Source organism: Lithobates pipiens, unplaced genomic scaffold, assembly GCF_037356315.1.
Source record: "Lithobates pipiens isolate NorthernLeopardFrog02 unplaced genomic scaffold, aLitPip1_a1.2 Scaffold_8, whole genome shotgun sequence".
NCBI lineage: Eukaryota > Metazoa > Chordata > Amphibia > Anura > Ranidae > Lithobates > Lithobates pipiens.
Genome location: NW_027507903.1, coordinates 13,182,337 through 13,202,594, shown reverse-complemented (window position 1 = coordinate 13,202,594; position 20,258 = coordinate 13,182,337). Strand labels below are relative to the sequence as shown.

The 20,258-nt window shown below is 47.0% G+C and overlaps 1 protein-coding gene across 4 annotated transcripts in view; it reads right to left on the bottom strand.

Moving 5' to 3' along the window:
• Positions 1-15,414, bottom strand: part of LOC143963322 (organic solute transporter subunit beta-like) — a 56,477-nt gene extending 41,063 nt beyond the window's left edge. Inside the window, exons 1-2 of one of the 4 annotated variants that reach the window (XM_077472925.1) lie at positions 15,261-15,403; positions 9,037-9,123 (exon numbers count right to left, since the gene is read on the bottom strand). The gene's annotated coding sequence lies outside the window, so the exon portion shown is untranslated. Of the gene's footprint in view, positions 1-9,036; positions 9,124-15,260 lie in introns of all 4 variants that reach the window. The other 3 variants (XM_077472923.1, XM_077472924.1, XM_077472926.1) reach the window with 3 other exon arrangements.
• Between the last annotated feature and the right edge of the window lie 4,844 nt (positions 15,415-20,258).

Here is a 20,258-nt window from a genome sequence, read left to right as displayed (position 1 = left end):
CAGAACTAATCATACCGCCAGGGAGGTTAACTGCTTGCCGACCAGCCACCGTCATTATACTGTGGCGGTTAGGCTTGTTCCCGCCAATCGCCATAGCTGTACGGTGGTCCCCGTAATAGCTATAGCAGGCGCGCGCCCGTGCGCGGTGGGGGGAGCTGTAGGGTTGCCACCTGTCCGGACAGTCTGGGTTTTGAATCATGTGTCCGGGTTTTAGTCCACCTGAAACCTGGACACATTGTTCAGACAGGAATATGGCTTGGAACAGGGCTTGACAGGAGGGTGAGGGTGTACTATTACTATTCTCTTTGGAGTGCCCAAAAGGTGTCCCAGGTCTATTACAATCCTATAGTGTATACTGAAACAAAAAAAAAAAAAATGTACTGTGCGCAGTTAAAGTGTTTGGGTTTGGTTTGAAAAAAAAGTGGCAACTATAGGGAGCTGATGCGCATGGCCAGCGGCCGCGATGTCCACAGGCCACCTGCGATCGCACCACAGAGAGCCAGAACGGGGATCTGTGTATGTAAACAGACAGATCCCCATTCTGACAGGGGAGTAGAGAGAGATCTGCTGTTCCTAGTGATCAGAAACAGAGATCTCTTTGTACTCCCAGTCAGTTCCCTCCCCCTATAGTTAGAAACACCTCCCAGGGAACACATAACCCCTTGATCGCCCCCCTAGTGTCAACCCCTTCCCTGCCAGTGTCATTTATATGGGAATTAGTATAAATGTCACTGGTCCCAAAAAAGCGTCAAATCGCTGATCGCCGTCATTACTAGTAAAAAAAAAAAGAATAAATAAAAATGACATAAATCTTTCCCCTATTTTGTAGACGCGATAACGTTTGTGCAAACCAATCAATATACGCTTATTGCGATTTTCTTTTACCAAAAATATGTAGTAGAATACATATTGGCCTAAACTGATGAAGACATTTTTTTTACATTTTTTATTTTTTTGGGGATATTTATTATAGCAAAAAAGTAAAAAATGTATTGTTTTTTTATTTTTTTCGAAATTGCTCTTTTTTTGTTTATAGTGCAAAAAATAAAAACCGCAGAGATGATCAAATACCACCAAAAGAAATCTCTATTTGTAAGGAAAAAAACGATCAAAATTTAATTTGGGTACAACGTCGCATGACCGCGTAATTGTTATTCAAAATGTGACAGCGCTGAAAGCTAAAAAATTGACCTGGGCGGGAAGGGGGTGAAAATGGCCGGTATTGAAGTGGTTAAAAACACAACACTAATTAGAAAAGAAACTCTATTTCCTGTGTGGAAAAAAAAATGTCAATTTTGTTTGGGCACGTCGCACGACTGCGCAATTGTCAGTTAAAGCGACGCAGTGCCGTATCGCAAAAAATAGCCTGGTCATTAAGGGGGCAAAACTTCCGGGGCTGGTTAAGTGCCTCTATTCCCAAACCTCCCATCTCTACCACTAAGCCTTGAGTGGTGAAACGAGATGAAAAGGGGGCTCTGAATAGATGGGGGGCTTCTGATGTAAAAGAGGGAGTGTCATTGCTGGTGGGAGGTCTCTGATGTGAAGGAAGACTTTGATGTGAAGGGGGGCCTCTGATGTGAAGGGGGGCTTTGATGCGAAGGGAGGCTTCTGATGTGAAGGGGGGCTCAGATGTAAAGGGGGGCTCAGATGTGAAGGGGGTCCTCTGATGTGAAGGGAGGCTCTGATGTGAAGGGGGGCCTCTGATGTGAAGGGGGGCCTCTGATATGAAGGGAGGCTCTGATGTTAAGGGAGGCTCTGATGTTAAGGGAGGCTCTGATGTTAAGGGAGACTCTGATGTTAAGGGAGACTCTGATGTTAAGGGAGACTCTGATGTTAAGGGAGACTCTGATGTTAAGGGAGACTCTGATGTTAAGGGAGACTCTGATGTGAAGGGAGGCTCTGATGTGAAGGGAGGCTCTGATGTGAAGGGAGGCTCTGATGTGAAGGGAGGCTCTGATGTGAAGGGAGGCTCTGATGTGAAGGGAGGCTCTGATGTGAAGGGGCTCTGATGTGAAGGGGGGTCTCTGATGTGAAGGGGGGTCTCTGATGTGAAGGGGGGTCTCTGATGTGAAGGGGGGTCTCTGATGTGAAGGGGGTCTCTAATGGGAAGGGAGGCTTCTGATGTGAAGGGGGGCTCTGATGTGAAGGGACGCTCTGATGTGAAGGGGGCTCTGATGTGAAGGGAGGCTCTGATATGAAGGGGGGCTCTGATATGAAAGGGAGGCTCTGATGTGAAGGGAGGCTCTGAGGTGAAGGGAGGCTCTGAGGTGAAGGGATGCTCTGAGGTGAAGGGGGGCTCTGATTTGAAGGGGGCTCTGATGTGAAGGGGGTCTCTAATGTGAAGGGAGGCTCTGATGTGAAGGGAGGCTTCTGATGTGAAGAGGAGCTCTGATGTGAAGGGGGGCTCTGATGTGAAAGGGGACTCTGATGTGAAAGGGGACTCTGATGTGAAAGGGGACTCTGATGTGAAAGGGGACTCTGATGTGAAAGGGGACTCTGATGTGAAAGGGGACTCTGATGTGAAAGGGGACTCTGATGTGAAAGGGGACTCTGATGTGAAAGGGGACTCTGATGTGAAAGGGGACTCTGATGTGAAAGGGGACTCTGATGTGAAAGGGGACTCTGATGTGAAAGGGGACTCTGATGTGAAAGGGGACTCTGATGTGAAAGGGGACTCTGATGTGAAAGGGGACTCTCATGTGAAAGGGGACTCTCATGTGAAAGGGGGACTCTGATGTGAAGGGAGGCGCTGAGGTGAAGGGGGGCTCTGATGTGAAAGGGGGTCTCTAATGTGAAGGGAGGCTCTGATGTGAAGGGAGGCTCTAATGTGAAGGGGGGCTCTAATGTGAAGGGGGGCTCTGATGTGAAAGGGGGTCTCTAATGTGAAGGGGGGCTCTGATGTGAAGGGGGTCTTCTGATGTGAAGGGGGCTCTGATGTGAAGGGGGGCTCTGATGTGAAGGGACGCTCTGATGTGAAGGGGGCTCTGATGTGAAGGGAGGCTCTGATATGAAGGGGGGCTCTGATGTGAAAGGGGGTCTCTAATGTGAAGGGAGGCTCTGATGTGAAGGGGGCTCTGATGTGAAGGGGGGCTCTGATGTGAAGGGGGTTCTGATGTGAAGGGGCTCTGATGTGAAGGGGGCTCTGATGTGAAGGGGGTCTCTAATGTGAAGGGAGGCTCTGATGTGAAGGGAGGCTTCTGATGTGAAGGGGAGCTCTGATGTGAAGGGAGGCTCTGATGTGAAGGGGGCTCTGATGTGAAGGGAGGCTCTGATGTGAAGGGAGGCTCTGATGTGAAGGGAGGCTCTGATGTGAAGGGAGGCTCTGATGTGAAGGGAGGCTCTGATGTGAAGGGGGACTCTGATGTGAAAGGGCTTCTCTAATGTGAAGGGAGGCTCTGATGTGAAGGGGGGCTCTGATGTGAAGGGAGGCGCTGAGGTGAGGGTGGGCTCTGAGATGAAGGGGGGCTCTAATGTGAAGGGAGGCTCTGATGTGAAGGGAGGCTTCTGATGTGAAGGGGGCTCTGATGTGAAGGGAGGCTCTGATGTGAAGGGAGGCTCTGATGTGAAGGGGGCTCTGATGTGAAGGGGGGCTCTGATGTGAAAGGGGGTCTCCAATATGAAGGGAGGCTCTGATGTGAAGGGGGGCTCTGAGGTGAAGGGGGGCTCTGATGTGAAGGGAGGCTCTGATGTGAAGAGGGCTCTGATGTGAAGGGAGGCACTGATGTGAAGGGAGGCACTGATGTGAAGGGAGGCACTGATGTGAAGGGGGGGTCTCTAATGTGAAGGGAGGCTCTGATGTAAAGGGGGGCTTTGATGTGAAGGGAGGCTCTGATGTGAAGGGGGGTCTCTGATGTGAAGGGGGGCTCTGATGCAAAGGGAGGATGGCTCTGATGTGAAGAGGGGCTTCTCATGTGACGGGATGCTTTTGATGTGAAAGGGGGCTTTGATGGGAGGGGGGGGGTCTCTAATGTGAATGGGTTAGGCTCTGATGTAAAGGGGGAATGTCATGTGAAAGGGGGGCTCTGAAGTGAAAGGGGGCTTTTATGTGAAATGGACACTTTGATATGAAGGAGGGGGCTCTAATGTGAAGGGGGAGGAGGGGCTCTGATGTGAAAGAGGAAATCTGATGCAAAAGGGGGACTCTGGTGTGAAAAGGGGAACTCTGATGTAAAAATAGGCTCCTAATGTGAAGGGGGGAGGGGTGTGGTTCTGATGTGAAAGGGGGGCTTTGATGTAAAAGGAGGCTCAGATGTGAAGAAGGACTTTCATGTGAAGGGGGGCTCAGAAGTGAAAGGGGGGGCTTTGATATGAAAAAGGGGGCCCTGATGTGAAAGCGGGGGGTGTTCTGTGTGTTGATATTTATGGGAGTGCGTTTTTTTAATTTTTTAATTTACATTTTACACATTCGATTATAAAAATGTTGCCCATGAATATTTGTATAATGTGCAAAGTCTGAAGACCTCTGCACTAAGCTGAGGGAAAATTTCCTTTGCAAAGTGACATCTATTTGCCTTTAGTAAATCAACTCCATTGAATGCAACTATGAACTAAAATATGACTTGGCAGGAAAACCCATGATCAGGCCATGCTCCTTTCCATACATACTTTATATACATATACTAGTATAGAATGTGTTTATGTCGCAGCAAATTTTGTGGTATTAAAACATAAGAACATGGCAATATATCATATCATATTTTGAGCCTTGTGTAATGTAACAGATATTGCTGGCATATTGGAGAAGAATCCGATGTGTACTCCCCACCCCCCCCTGTGATGTTATCAGTGAGATCTTCTTTGCTCACCTCCATATCTCGGTGTAGGGCGTTTGCACGGGAGGTCATACTGCCTGACCCGCAGAATTCATTCGCTTTTCTCTTTCAGCCGCCATTCCCAGAAAACACTCCCGAGGTGAATGGACATGGTGACTTTCACCCAGGAAATGTACACACAATAACTGCAAATGGCAATGAAGCTCCTTTAACCCTCTACAAGCCCCCGGCCAGAAAGAACTCATTATGCAGCCTGTATAGTCAGACCCCCCAAATGCCCCGTACACGCGCTCGGGATTTCCGACACAACAAACGTTCGATGGGAGCTCGTTGTTGGAAATTTCCGACCGCGTGTAGGCTCCATCGGACATTTGTTGTCGGAATTTCCCGACCACAAAAATTTGAGATCTGGTTCTCAAATTTTTCCGACAACAAAATCCGTTTTTGGAAATTTCCGATCGCGTGTACACAATTCCGACGCACAAAGTTCCACGCAGGCTCGGAATCGAGCAGAAGAGCCGCACTGGCTATTGAACGTCACCGCGTTCTTGACGTTCGGAAATTTCCAACAACATTTGTGCAGCTGTGTGTAAATGCAAGACAAGTTTAAGCCGACATCCGTCAGAAATAAATCCCAGGATTTTGTTGTCGGAATGTCCGATTGTGTGTACGCGGCAATACACACTATACAACTTTTGTTGTCTGATTTCTTTTAGATTTACCAAAAACATGTAGTGCAAGGACCGGCCTGATTGCATACAAATTGAAACTCTGATGCAACGCACACACAAGAGCGGAATTTCCATCAGAAAAATTTTGGATGGTTTTTCCGATGGAATTCCGCTCAAGCTTGGCTTGCATACACACGGGTCACACAAAAGTTCTCTGAACTTTCGACCATCACTACGGCAAGCTGAGAAAATTAAAGTTGCTTCCGAGCATGCGTAGGAATTTTGCCGCGTCGGAATTGGTACAGGCGATGGGAATTTCCGATCAGAACTTTTTCCGAGCAAAAAAATTGAGAACCCGCTCTCAATCTTTTGCTGGCGGAAATGCACGCCATGCAAAAGTCCGATGGAGCCTACACACGGTCGCATTTTCTGACCAGAAGCTCACATCGGTCTTTTGCTGGCGGCATTTCCGATCGTGTGTACGCGGCTTTAAGGTTTGACCTCATATTATATGGTTTTGGTAAACCTAAAGGAAAAAAAATCTACAGAAAATTTTATAGTGTGTATCCAGCTTTATATGCTCTCTTTATTTATTTATTTATTTATTATTGGTATTTATTTAGCGCCATCAATTTATACAGCGCTTTACCCATACCTCCCAACTGTCCCTGATTTCGAGGGACTGTCCCTGATTTGGAGCAATGTCCCTCTTTTCGCCTCATTTCTTCCTCATGTTGGTCTGATCCATATAGTTCTATATAAAATGCCCTTTTTATCTTTCAAAAAGTGTTTCCCAGCGCTAAACCTTTCATCCAATTATTAAATTGCTGCATTTGTGAACTTCAAAAGCCAATATAAAGGAGGAATAGTAGTGGAAATAATAAAGCACTTGTGGGTTTAACTAATAATTGTTTTGTATAATTCTCCTTTTAAGAAGGCGTGGCAGGGGGTGTGTCCTATGTATAATTCTCCTTTTAAGAAGGCGTGGCAGGGGGTGTGTCCTATGTATAATTCTCATTCTAAGAAGGCGTGGCAGGGGGTGTGTCCTATGTATAATTCTCCTTTTTAAGAAGGCATGGCAGGGGGTGTGTCCTATGTATAATTCTCCTTTTAAGAAGGCGTGGCAGGGGGTGTGTCCTATGTATAATTCTCCTTTTTAAGAAGGCATGGCAGGGGGTGTGTCCTATGTATAATTCTCCTTTTAAGAAGGCGTGGCAGGGGGTGTGTCCTATGTATAATTCTCCTTTTAAGAAGGCGTGGCAGGGAGTGTGCTCTATGTATAATTCTCCTTTTAAGAAGGCGTGGCAGGGGGTGTGTCCTATGTATAATTCTCCTTTTAAGAAGGCGTGGCAGGGGGTGTGTCCTATGTATAATTCTCCTTTTAAGAAGGCGTGGCAGGGGGTGTGTTCTATGTATAATTCTCCTTTTAAGAAGGCGTGGCAGGGTGTGTGTCCTATGCCTACATACATTTGCTAATAGGTGTCCCTCGCTCCCGTCTAAAAAAAGTTGGGAGGTATGGCTTTAACTATATTATACATTCAGTCCCTGGCCAAGGAGCTTACAATCTAAGGTTCCTAAATCCCATTCATACATACACATACTAGAGCCAATTGGGGAGTGGGAGGAAACTGGAGTACACGGAGGAAACCCATGCAGACACAGGGAGAACATGCAAACTCCAGGCATGTAGCATCATGGTTGGGATTTGAATTCATGGCCCTGTTGTCACAAGGCAGGAGTGTATTACAGATAGCCTGCCCTGCTACCTCTGTCTCATCAGCTGTGGCATCTCTCAAGTGCTGAGGGATAGAAGCCAAGGATCTCATCTTCTCTGAGTGTCTCCAGCATTGGATTGGTAAACAATCCTCCTGACACCCCCCCTCCCCCCCGGGCGGCGACTTATGCGGTTGGGCGGTGATGCAGAGCAGAGAGATGACAGGGGCCATCTTTTGCGCATCTCACCGTACATCCTTTCTGCCCCCTCCGGTAGCGGTCAATATGATCGCTTCTCCTCTGGGCCACTCAAGCTCCTTCCACTTCCTGATTGGCTGGGAGGAGAAGCAGGAAGACAATAGCGAACATTAAAATCGCAATTGTCACACAACTGGGTGGGCTCAGGGCGCAGTGCTCTGCGCCCCTAGCCCACCCTTTTTTAAGCCAATTAGAGCCTCAGGCTCTAATCATGTACTTAAAAAAAAAAAAACCCCATTGGAATCCATGCGTGTGGTGCCCTGCATGTAGATTAGGGGGCCGGGCACATGGATTATGGGGGCTGCACCGCTGCACCCTGTATGTAGCGGCCGCCACTGATCTCCAGAAAACCCCCAGGAGATAAAGCAGAATAAGGCTTCATGTACACCAGCTGCTCCTAAATTTGAGTTTAGCTTTTGGCAAAGCTCCTAAACTCAACCCCATAAAAGCCTATAGGGTTGGTTTACTAAAGGCAAATAGACTGTGCACTTTGCAAGGTGCAGTTGTCCTCTGCGAGAGCGCTTACTCCAGAGCTTAGTAAATGAGTAGAAACTCTGCTGACTTCCATCACCCAATCGTGTGTAAGCAAAAATAATGTTTTTCTATTTTCCTTGCATGTGATTGGGTACTCTTTGCAAAGTGAAGCTTTACCTCATTTACTAAGCTCTGGAACAACTACACTTTGCAAAGTGCACAGTCTCAGCCCTTGTACACACGGGTCGGACATTCCGACAACAAAATCCGTCTGATTTTTTTCCGTTGGATTTTGTCCGCAACTGGTGTTGCATACACACGGTCGGACAAAGTTGTCGGAAAATCCGATCGTTTGGAACGTGATGACGTTTGGTCGTTACGACGGGACTACGTTCAGGCTAGTAGCCAATAGCTTTGGTCTCGTAATTTGATCTGAGCATGCGTGGCACTTTGTCCAATCGGAATTCTCTACAAACGATCGGACAAAGTCCGATCGGATCATGCTGTCAGAAAATTTTATATCCAGCTCTCAAACATTGTCGGTCGGTCATTCCGACTGAAGAAGTCCAATGGAGCCCACACACGGTTGGATTATCCGACAACACGGTCCGATCGGACATTTTCCGTCGGAATTTCCGCCCGTGTGTACAAGGGCTTACAGTTGTCTAGTAAACCAACCCCATAGGCTTTTATCAGAGTTTATGAGCTGCCACGGTTACGTGAGCTTCAACCTCCCTCTCCTAAACGTGGTAGAATCGCCTTCAGAATAGGAACATTTTGACTGCTGGCCACGGAAAAAATGCAAAAAACAAAACAAAAAAAATGCGTTCCTTTTCAGATAAAGATTTCATATAAATAAATAAAAGCTTATTGTGAGCACCCCTGCCAGTTGTAAATGGTTTGTCTGAATACTGCAGTTCTTTCTTTTGAAAACCAAGAGCCTGGCAGGGTCACCAGATGAAAATAAAGGAAAGAAAGCCTAAGAAAGAAAACAAATGCAGCCATCACATCTAAGAATTGGTAAGCGGCAATATAAGAAATGCTTGCTTTTGGGTTTAATATTGCTTTAAAGATGATGTCAATTTTTTGGGTCGGGGGATACAAGTGCCAAAAAAATGAATTATGTATAATGGTGTGCATCATATTACCTGCAGGTGGCTGCTTCCGATACAAATCTTCTCTGCTCTGCCTCCTCAGAATGGCCAGATATTGTCCTAAATGTCTATCTTCCAATGCTGTAAAGGTTAAAGCAATATTAAACCCATAAAAAAAAACAAGATTTTGCAGCTTACCAAGTCTTATGCTGCGTACACACGATCGGAATTCCAGCCAGAAAAAGACCGATGAGAGCTTTTCATCGGAAAATGCGACCATGTGTACGCTCCATCGGAATTTAGCTGTCCGAATTCCCGCCAGCCAAAACTTTGATAGCATATTCTCCATTTTCCTGACGGAAAAACGTTCTATCTGTAATTCCGATCGTGTGTATGCAATTCCGACACGCCAAAAATCACGCATGCTCAGATTCAACTGCGAGACGGAAGCTATTGGCTACTGGCTATTGAACTTCATTTTTCTAGTCCCGTCGTACGTGTTGTACATCACCGCGTTATAAACGATCGGAATTTGGTGTGACTGTGTGTAGGCAAGACAGCTTGAGCCGAATTCCATTGGAATTCCGTCAGGAAAACCATCAGAGCTTTTTCCGATGAGAATTCCGATCGTGTGTACGCGGCATTAGATGTATCGCCTGCATTCGTTTTCTTTTATAAGGTTATTTTCCTTTATTTTCACTTGGTGATAACTGGGCCAGTAAGTCTGTTATTTTCAACGTCCTTTAGGCTCGGTTCACACAGGGGGTGATGCGAGGCGACACGACTTGCCTCGCCGCGACCTCGGCGGCGACTTGCAAATGACTTCTGTATAGAAGTCAATGCAAGTCGCCCCGAGGTCGCCCAAAAGTAGTACAGGAACCTTTTTTCTGAGTCGGAGCGACTCGAGTCGCTCCTCTTAGAACGGTTCCATTGTACAGAACGGGGGCGACTTGTCAGGTCGCGGCACGGCAAGTCGTGTCGCCTCGTGTCGCCCCCTGTGTGAACCGGCCCTCAATGTCGCGTACACACGATCGGAATTCTGGCCAGAAAAAGACAGATGAGAGCTTTTCATCGGAAAATGCGACCGTGTGTACGCTCCATTGGAATTTAGCTGGCCGAATTCCCGCCAGCCAAAAATTGATAGCATGTTCTCAATTTTCCCGACGGACGCAATTCCAACACGCCAAAAATCACGCATGCTCAGATTCAACTACGAGACGGAAGCTATTGGCTACAGGGTATTGCACTTCCTTTTTCTAGACCCGTCCTACATGTTGTACGTCACCACATTCTAAACGATCGGAATTTGGTGTGACCGTGTGTAAGACAGCTTGAGCGGAATTCCATCGGGAAAACCATCAGAGCTTTTTCTGACGAGAATTCCGATCGTGTGTACGCGGCATCAAAGTTACCAGCAGCCGCTTCTACTGAGAAAAGTTGTGCTACTCGCCCCGCCTCCTTCTGCAACCTCTAAAAATATTGGGAAGGGGAGTTCTTGTCATTCAACGGCTCCTCCTCCAGTTTCTAAATCTGTGGTCTCTAAACTGTGGCCTGCAGGCCAGATGTGACCCTTTGCTCACCTTTATCCAGTCCTTGGGGCGCTATTCCTCCTTTCGACACGAATGATGGGGCATTCTTCCTCCCACTATCATCAATGATGGGGCACTATTCCTCCCACTCATACCAATGATGGGGCACTATTCCTCCCACTGATACCAATGATGGGGCACTATTCCTCCCACTGATACCAATGATGGGGCACTATTCCTCCCACTGATACCAATGATGGGGCACTATTCCTCCCACTGACACCAATGATGGGACACTATTCCTCCCACTGACACCAATGATGGGACACTATTCCTCCCACTGATACCAATGATGGGGCACTATTCCTCCCACTGACACCAATGATGGGGCACTATTCCTCCCACTGACACCAATGATGGGGCACTATTCCTCCCACTGACACCAATGATGGGACACTATTCCTCCTACTGACACCAATGACGGGGCACTATTCCTCCCACTGACACCAATGATGGGACACTATTCCTCCTACTGACACCAATGACGGGGCACTATTCCTCCCACTGACACCAATGATGGGGCATTATTCCTTCCACTGACGCCAATGATGGGGCACTATTCCTCCCACTGACACCAATGATGGGACACTATTCCTTCCTCTGATACCAATGATGGGGCACTATTCCTCCCACTGACACCAATGATGGGGCACTATTCCTTCCACTGACACCAATGATGGGACACTATTCCTCCTACTGACACCAATGACGGGGCACTATTCCTCCCACTGACACCAATGATGGGGCACTATTCCTTCCACTGACGCCAATAATGGGGCACTATTCCTCCCACTGACGCCAATGATGGGGCACTATTCCTCCCACTGACACCAATGATGAGACACTATTCCTTCCTCTGATACCAATGATGGGGCACTATTTCTCCCACTGACACCAATGATGGGGCACTATTCCTTCCTCTGATACCAATGACGGGGCACTATTCCTCCCACTGACACCAATGATGGAGCACTATTCCCCCCATTGACACCAATGATGGGACACTATTCCTTCCTCTGATACCAATGATTAGGGATGAGCCCGCGGTTCGAGAACATCAGGTGTTTGCTCACAAACTAGCCGAACATATGGGGCGTTCCTGGCAAATTCGAGCTCTGCGGAACGCCCCATAATACACTGCAAGATCGCAGTGCGTTGATGTCTGATGATTGGTCAAAGCATGCACCTGACATGCTTGCTTTGGCCAATCACAGTGCGCTCTGCTACGATGGCCATGACTGGCCAAAGGCAGGGTGCCTTCAATCATGGCTCATGGGTATATGCAGCCGTATACAGTGTGTTGGCGAGGACATAGAGAGATTGAGCTAGATTAGGCAGGTAGGTTAGTTAGTGGCAGTGTATTTGATATATATATATATATATATATTACTCTGCATTTAGTGTAGGCTAGATAGTCAGTGTAGTGCAGGCAGTGTAGTATATATATATATAACACAGTGTATTGAAGTGGTTAAGGGGAACTCCGCTCCAAAATTAAAACAAAAAATGACACGGGGGTTCCACCCCAAAATCCATACCAGGTCCTTCAGGTCTTGGCGGCTTCACCCTGCGTCTCCTCCTCCGCTACGGCAGCTTCCCCTGTGTCTCCTCCCTCCTCCCCCTCTGACGGCCAATAGGATCACTCCTACTATCAGGCAATCGGGTGACGGGTCTCAGGACCCGCTTCCTGATTGGTCGGGAGGAGAATCAGGAAGACAAAAGCGAATATTCATTTGCTATTGACACACAACTGGGTGGGCTGGTGGGTGCATTGCTCTGCGCCCCCCGAGCCCACCCTTTTTTGAAGCCAATTAGAGCCTCAGGCTCTAATCATGTGCTTCAAAAAAAATAATCCATGCGTCTGGCACCCTGCATGTAGATTAGGGGGACGGCGTCCCTGCGACCCCTATTAGACAGGCTGCCACTGTTCTAGAGCAACTGCTCCTGCAGTGCACAGTATATTTACCTTTAGTAAATCATGCATAGTGTCCCCTGAATTGCGCTTCTGCTGACCGAGTATACCTCCCAACTTTTTGAGATGGGAATGAGGGACACCTATCAGCAAAAGTATGCAGGCCTAGGACACACCCCCTTAAAGGAGAATTGTACAAAAATACTAAATTGGTTAAACAGGCAATTTTTTTTTTTTTTTACCACTACTATTCCTTTATATTAGCTTTTGGAATTTACAAATGCAGCAATTTAGAAATCAGGTTTAGCGCTGGAAAACACTTTTTTCCCTCAGACCAAAATGAGGGACAAATGAGGAGGAATGAGGGACAGAGGGACATTGCTCCAAATCGGGGACAGTCCCTCCAAATCAAGGACAGTTGGGAGCTATGCTCATTCTGCAAAATAGCTCAAGATTGGACGGAGAGCGTCTGAACAGCAATTTTCAAGTTTTGCCACAGATTCTCAATTGGATTTAGGTCTGGACTTTGACTGGGCCATTTATTTTTATTTTTTTCAGTTTCTATTGCTCATTTTTTTTTCAATATCTTTATTACATTTTCTTTGTTTCTTATACAAAAATTGATACCATAAGTACAACCAATCACAAATATACTTCTCATCAATACCAATTACAAATACAAATAACCCCTTTCCCCCCATCCCCACCCCCCTTATCGTCCCCCTCCCCCCGCTCTTCTTTGCAAAATATCTCAAGCTCTGTCAGATTGGATGGAGAGCGTCTGTGACCAGCAATTTTCTTGCCACAGATTCTCAACTGGATTTGGGTCTGGACTGTAACTGGGCCATTCTTTTTTTTTCAGTTTCTATTGCTCTTCTTTTTTTCTTTTCTTCAATATTTTTATAAAAAAATTTTTGTTTCTTATACAAAAATTTATGCCATATGTACAACCAATCAAAAATATACTTCTCATCAATATAAACTACAAATACAGATACAAATAACCCCTCCCCCCCTTCTTTGTAAAATATCGGAATTTCCGACGGAAAAAGTCTGATAGAGCCCACACACGATCGGATTTTATGACAATATTTTCCGATCGGACCTTTTCCGACGGAATTTCCGAACGTGTGTACAAGGGAATAAGAGTTTCGATCTGTATGCAATCAGGCAGGCCCTTGCACTACATGGTCTGTGTTTTTTTAAGCAGCAGGGCAGATGGCCCCGGAAGCTAGTGGAGAGCACTGGAGTAGCGGTGTCTATGCAGAGATCTCCAGCTTGCACAGGGGATCCCACAGGTATATTATATACATAGTAACTTTAGTCCAAGCTGAATCAATGTAACAAATGTAAAAAGTATCCATACCTGGAATTCAGCTTCATCTTCTCTTAAAGCGGGAGTCCGCCGGGACTCCGCGTTTTTTTTTTTTTTTTTTTAAAGCCAGCAGCTACAAATACTGCAGCTGCTGACTTTTAAAATGGTGACACTTACCTGTCCAGCGCGCCCGCGATGTCGGCACCCGAAGCCGATCTGTAGATCGTTTCTCGGGTGCTGCCGCCGCCATCTTGGGTATGGGAATCAGGAAGTGGAGCCTTTCGGCTTCATTTCCCGATTCCCTACTGCGCATGCGCGAGTTGTGCTGCGCAATAAGGAAGGTCCCCGCTGCCTCTGGGATCTGTGTGTTTCTCAGCAGGCAGCGGGGCACTTGCGGAAAGGGGCGTAATCTACGCCCCTTTCCGCAGAGAGCTATCCCGGAAGTGGGTGCAGAATACCTGTACTGTAAAGGTATCTGCACCCCCCTCCCCCCTGAAAGGTGCCAATTGTGGCGCCGGAGGGGGGGAGGGTTCCGATGAGCGGAAGGTCCACTTTAGGGTGGACCTCCGCTTTAAGCAGCAGGGCAGATGGACCCGGAAGCTAGTGGAGAGCACTGGAGTAGCGGTGTCTATGCAGAGATCTCCAGCTTGCACAGGGGATCCCACAGGTATATTATATACATAGTAACCTTAGTCCAAGCTGAATCAATGTAACAAATGTAAAAAGTATCCATACCTGAAATTCAGCTTTATCTTCTCTTAATGTCTAAGCCCTTGTACACACGGTCGGACATTCCGATGGATAAAGGCCGATCGGACCGTGTTGTCGGATAATCCGACCGTGTGTGGACTTTTTCCGTCGGAATATCCGACCGACAACGTTTTAGAGCCGGGCTATAAAATTTTCCGACAACATGATCCGATCGGACTTTGTCCGATCGCTTGTAGAGAATTCCGATCGGACAAAGTGCCACGCATGCTCAGATCAAATTCCTAGACCAAAGCTATTGGCTACTAGCCTGAACGTAGCCCCGTCGTAACGAAATCACGTTCATCACGTTCTGAACGATCGGATTTTCCGACAACTTTGTCTGGGCCATTCTAAGCCCTTGTACACACGGTCGGACATTCCGACAACAAAATCCGTCAGATTTTTTCCGACGGGTTTTTGTCCGAAACTGGTGTTGCATACACACGGTCGGACAAAGTTGTCGGAAAATCCCATCGTTCGGAACGCGTGATGACGTTCAGTGGTTACGACAGGACTACGTTCAGGCTAGTAGCCAATAGCTTTGGTCTTATAATTTGATCTGAGCATGCGTGGCACTTTGTCTGACGGATTTTGTTGTCGGAATGTCTGACCCGCGTGTACAAGGGCTAAAATCACACACAAGCAGCATCAACTAATAGTAAGCAGAAGATCTAAGCAGACTAATAATGAATGGCAGATGAATGGAATGTACCTTAAGGGATGGATGGAGGGTCCCGGCGGGTGAGCAGACACTGACACACAGGCAGCGAGGATTCTTTGTTTTATATTTCGAAGCCGGAATGCCCTGTGCCCTTGGCATGCAACCCCGCTTATCTATCGGCGCAGTATATTTTTTGAATCCTCAGTGTCTTTGACCTCAAACTTCTGGTTACATTGTAACCAGCCCTTCCCCAGTGTAAGAAGACCAGATAGAATCCTGATAGAGAAAGATACACTTTAACCCTGACATTGCCCAACCTGTACTACTGGCTGCATATTGTTATGTCATCACCATCTATAAAACCTAATCTGACCTCCCGGGTATCATGTGTATTATATAGTTATATTGGTCCAGCTTGGCACAATGTAAGTACAGTGCTTTGAAAAAAAAGTATTCATACCCCTTGAAAATGTTCCACATTTTGTTTAAGGTTCACCTCCCAGCAGGACAACGACCCGAAACATACAGCCAGAGCTACAATGGAATTGATTAGATCAAAGCATATCCATATGTTAGCCATTGTACACACAGTCAGAAATTTCCGACGGAAAATGTCCGATCGGACCGTGTTGTCAGATAATCCGACCGCGTGCGGGGCTCCATCTGACTTTTTCCGTCGGAATGTCCGACCGACAAAGTTTGAAAGCTGGATATATATATATTTCCGACAACATGATCCGATCGGACTTTGTCCAATCGTTTGTAGAGGATTCCGATCGGACAAAGTGCCGCGCATGCTCAGATCAAATTATAAGACCAAAGCTATTGGCTACTAGCCTGAACGTAGTCCTGTCGTAACGAACGAACGTCATCACGCTTTCCGAACGATCGGATTTTCCAACAACTTTGTCAGACCGTGTGTATGCAACGCCAGTTTCGGACAAAAACCCGTCGGAAAAAATCTGACGGATTTTGTTGTCGGAATGTCTGACCGTGTGTACAAGGGCTTAGAATGGCCCAGTCACCATTTGCCCCCGCGGTAGACGTCATGCGGCGTACGTGAGAGGGGAGGAGCCTAGCGGCGGCTTCCACGTGACAGGGATGGAGGAGGGTTCGCCGTTCCACCCGGAGCCATGCGCAGGGAGAAAGCGTGGCGCTCCTCAATGACTCCCGCTCCGGCACCAGCTCCTGCTCTTGATTGTCCGCTTGCCCAAGACTAGAGCGCACTCCCAGCGCGAACCGGAGGGACTCCGGTAGACGGTACGGAGGGCCTCGCTGGAGCGAGCGGAACCCTCGGTTCTACCCCTCCCCCCATACCTCTCCACTCCTCTATCTGTCTGGTAGACGCCGCTGAGTGTGCGCTGTCCCTGCGGGCTGAAGAGCCTGTGAAAGCAGAAGACTACTAACAGGTCAGACCCTTCCAAACTGTTATGTTTTTTTTCGCCTGGACTATTATATATCCTCCAGTCAAAGCTCTGAGAAGGTGCATCTGAGGAGCAAGTAAGGTGTCGGAAGTAAATATAAATGATCTAGGCAATAGCAGCACTCTGAATGTATGCAGTAGGACTCATAGGTCTCAGACCCTCGCTAACTGCTATGGTTTTCTTTTTGTTTTACCCTGGACTGCTATAAATCCTCCAGTTAAAGGGGCATCTAAGGTGCAAGTAAGCTGCTGGATTGTAAAGTAACTTGATTGCTCAATAGTAGTATCCTGAATGTTTATATGGAGATACATATACATTTTCATGCTCTGAAAAGATCCACCCAGGACTCTGACGATGGCTGGTGACTAATAGACTCTTTTACATGTTAATTACGTTTTGAAAAGTTCTACGCAGAAGACTACTAACAGGTCAGACCCTTCCAAACTGCTATGTTTTTTCTCTCCTGGACTATTATATATCCTCCAGTTAAAGTTCTGAGAAGGTGCATCTAAGGAGCAAGCAAGCTGTTGGTAGTAAATGTAAATGATTTATGCAATAGCAGCACTCTGAATGTATGCAGCAAGACTCATATGTTTTTCTATGCCCTGAAAAGTTCTGTCCAGGAATCTGAAGACAGCTGTCGATATATAGCTTTTTACTTTACATAGGAATTAAGGTTTGACTCCCCAGAACCAGTAAACCACTCTTTCATTCTCATTTTGCTTCGGGGGGAGTGTAAACCGGGGTGGAGAGGGAGAAAAGGGGCCCTCTGGTGGCCTGCTGTGGCAGTATTTTGCTATCTTGTTTTCCTCTTGATCTCTACTGCTTATAGCTACGAACAGTTAAGGGAGGCGCCCCGGCCTTTTTTTCTTCCTTAAGTAGAGGTGCAGTAGTTCTCCCCGTCTCCCACTGTGGTCTGGGATCTATATTTAACGATTTCCTGGGGAGTGCTTGCTGTCCCATAGACAGGCCATTGGCTAGCTCAGAGGAAAAGACCTGACTCTATTATTTTTTCCATCGCTTGCACCCCTTTTCTTTGTTTCCTACTTGTATTCCCATAGCATTTCTCTAAGGTGCCTTCAAAAGAAAAGGAACTCTGGGGAAGAGGAAGCATAAGAGGGGCAACATGAAGGGTAGAAACCCAAAAGTCAATGACTCTAAAGCCCCTAAAGAGAGCTTAAACACAAGCTCTATCCAGAAATATCTCAAAGAGACAAGCCAAAAAAGTCCAGGCCTGGACAAAAAACAAGTGAGCAAGCGTGAGAGGAGGAAGGAGGCTGGAAAATCAACCGGGATCCAAGGCGACTCCTCAGGTGAAGAATCAGAGTCAGACATGGTTGGTAAAAATAGAGAACAGACAGATATCTCCCAAATGCCGACTAAAGGCGAAATACAAGAAATGTTTTTGAAAATGGAGAATTTAATTAAGTCAGAGATCTTAACTGTCAGGGCAGATATGGGTCACCTGTTAAGGAGAATAGAAGAGACGGAGGAACTATTGGGCAAACAGGCTCAGGAACTACTAGACTTAAAAGCGCAGTCCAGAAAAATGCAAGAGGCTCACAGGGACATTTTATATAGACTGGAGGAACAGGAAAACCAGAGCAGACGACAGAACCTTAGGATTAGAGCCTTACCTGAACAACAAGGAGAAGACCTTGGTGCAAAGATGAGGCAGCTATTTAATCCTCTATTAGGTAGAATGGAAGATGAAGATCTAAAGATAGATCGTGTCCACAGAGTAAGGAAACCACCAGGACTGGGGGGAGAGATATCCCGTGATGTGATTGTAAAATTTCATCTCTACGAGGACAAAGCCATGATCTGGAGTAAACTAAGAGGTCTACCCGCATTACAATACGAAGGGACAACTCTACAAATTTTTGCCGATCTCACCGCAGGGACCTTGGCACGGAGAAGACAACTCAAACCCTTATTGGAACATCTGAGAAATGTCAATATAAGATACAGCTGGGGTTTCCCGACAGCTCTGATTGTTCAGAGAGAGGGCAGGACTCATAAGTTAAAGTTCCTAGAGGATCTCGAGGTTTTTTGCAAAAATTTGGGAATCCCACCCCTTAAGCTCCCCTGAGATTCATGTGAAAATTAATGAGGAAGTGGGGGTCCCCAGCGCCTTACGAGTGGGCCCCTTGGTTTCTTAGTCTGTTTTTGACCGATTTTTGCTTTTGTCTCTTTCTTTCTCTATATTGTTTTTTTTTTTTTTTATTGGAGTGGGGGTGGGGGGGGGGGGGGGACTTGGGGGGGGGGGGCGGGGGGTGGGGTTGGAGGGGAAGATGGATAGGTGGGGCGGACCCGACCTCCACCACTCCCCGTCAGGAGATGGAGAATCTCCACCCCTAGGGGCGGGGGGACGGGGGGAGTTGAAGTGGAAGCCCGCAGTTGGAGCCACACCCTAGAAGGTATTACTTGTAGAGGGGGGCTGGGCCTCCCATAATCAAGTATAGGCCAGGACGGGGCCAGGGGGGGACAGGGGAGGGAGAGGGGGGGGGGTGAAGGGATCGGGGGGGCGGGGGGTGGAAGGGGAGGTGAATTGCCTTGTAGAGCGGGGGACCAAAAGGGACAGGAAAAGAACGGGAAGGATAAATAAATATAGACTAAGTACCCCAGTAGTCAACACAGGATGACTGAGGTGAATTTTATATCCTACAACGTAAGAGGATTAAACGCCCTAAATAAAAGGTACAAACTCCAATCAGAATTACATCAATGTAGAGCTGAAGTAGTATTCTTGCAGGAGACCCATCTCTCCCTGGATTCGAATGTTAAGCTTAACTCAGATAGATTCCCGACATGGTTCTACGGGGATTCCCCCATCAGGAGGGCTAAGGGGGTGGCAATTGGATTCGAGAAACACACACGATTCACTTTGATTGACAGATTGACGGATCCTGAGGGCCGCTATTTGTTTCTTAAGGGAGAGCTAGGAAATAGGGCGTTTACGCTCGCTAACATATACTGTCCTAATAATAACCCCTTGGGATATATGAAACGGATCCTACGAAGACTAGCAGAATTCAAATTTGGCGATGTAATCTTAGCAGGGGATTTTAATTTTTGCATGGATAACGCCTTGGACAGCACGTCCCGGGCAAGGGGGACGAATGAGAGGTCCTTGAAAATACTGAAACAACGCCTTAAACGACATCAAATGGTGGACGTCTGGCGGATACAACATGAGAAAACGAAGGACTTCTCTTTCTACTCCCCAGTGCACGGGACGTATTCTAGATTGGATTTCATATTGGTGGATCACAGGCTGCTAGAGGACGTCGTAGAGACAGGGATAGGAATAGCCTCCCTCTCTGATCACTCTCCTGTGACAATGAAGCTGAGGATACCAGGGTTATACAGACAACCTTTCACTTGGCGACTAAATGAAAAATTGGTCCAGGATAACGACAACATTGAGATAATCCGGAAAGAATTAGAATTCTACTTCTCGACAAATGATACAGGAGATATCTCGGGCGCCTCCCTATGGGAAGGTCATAAAGCATATATAAGGGGTATCCTCATTTCCATTGGCACAAATAAAAAGAAAGCTAAAATTCAGAGAATGGAGAACCTGATTAAAGAAGTCCACAGACTAGAGCAAGAGCATAAA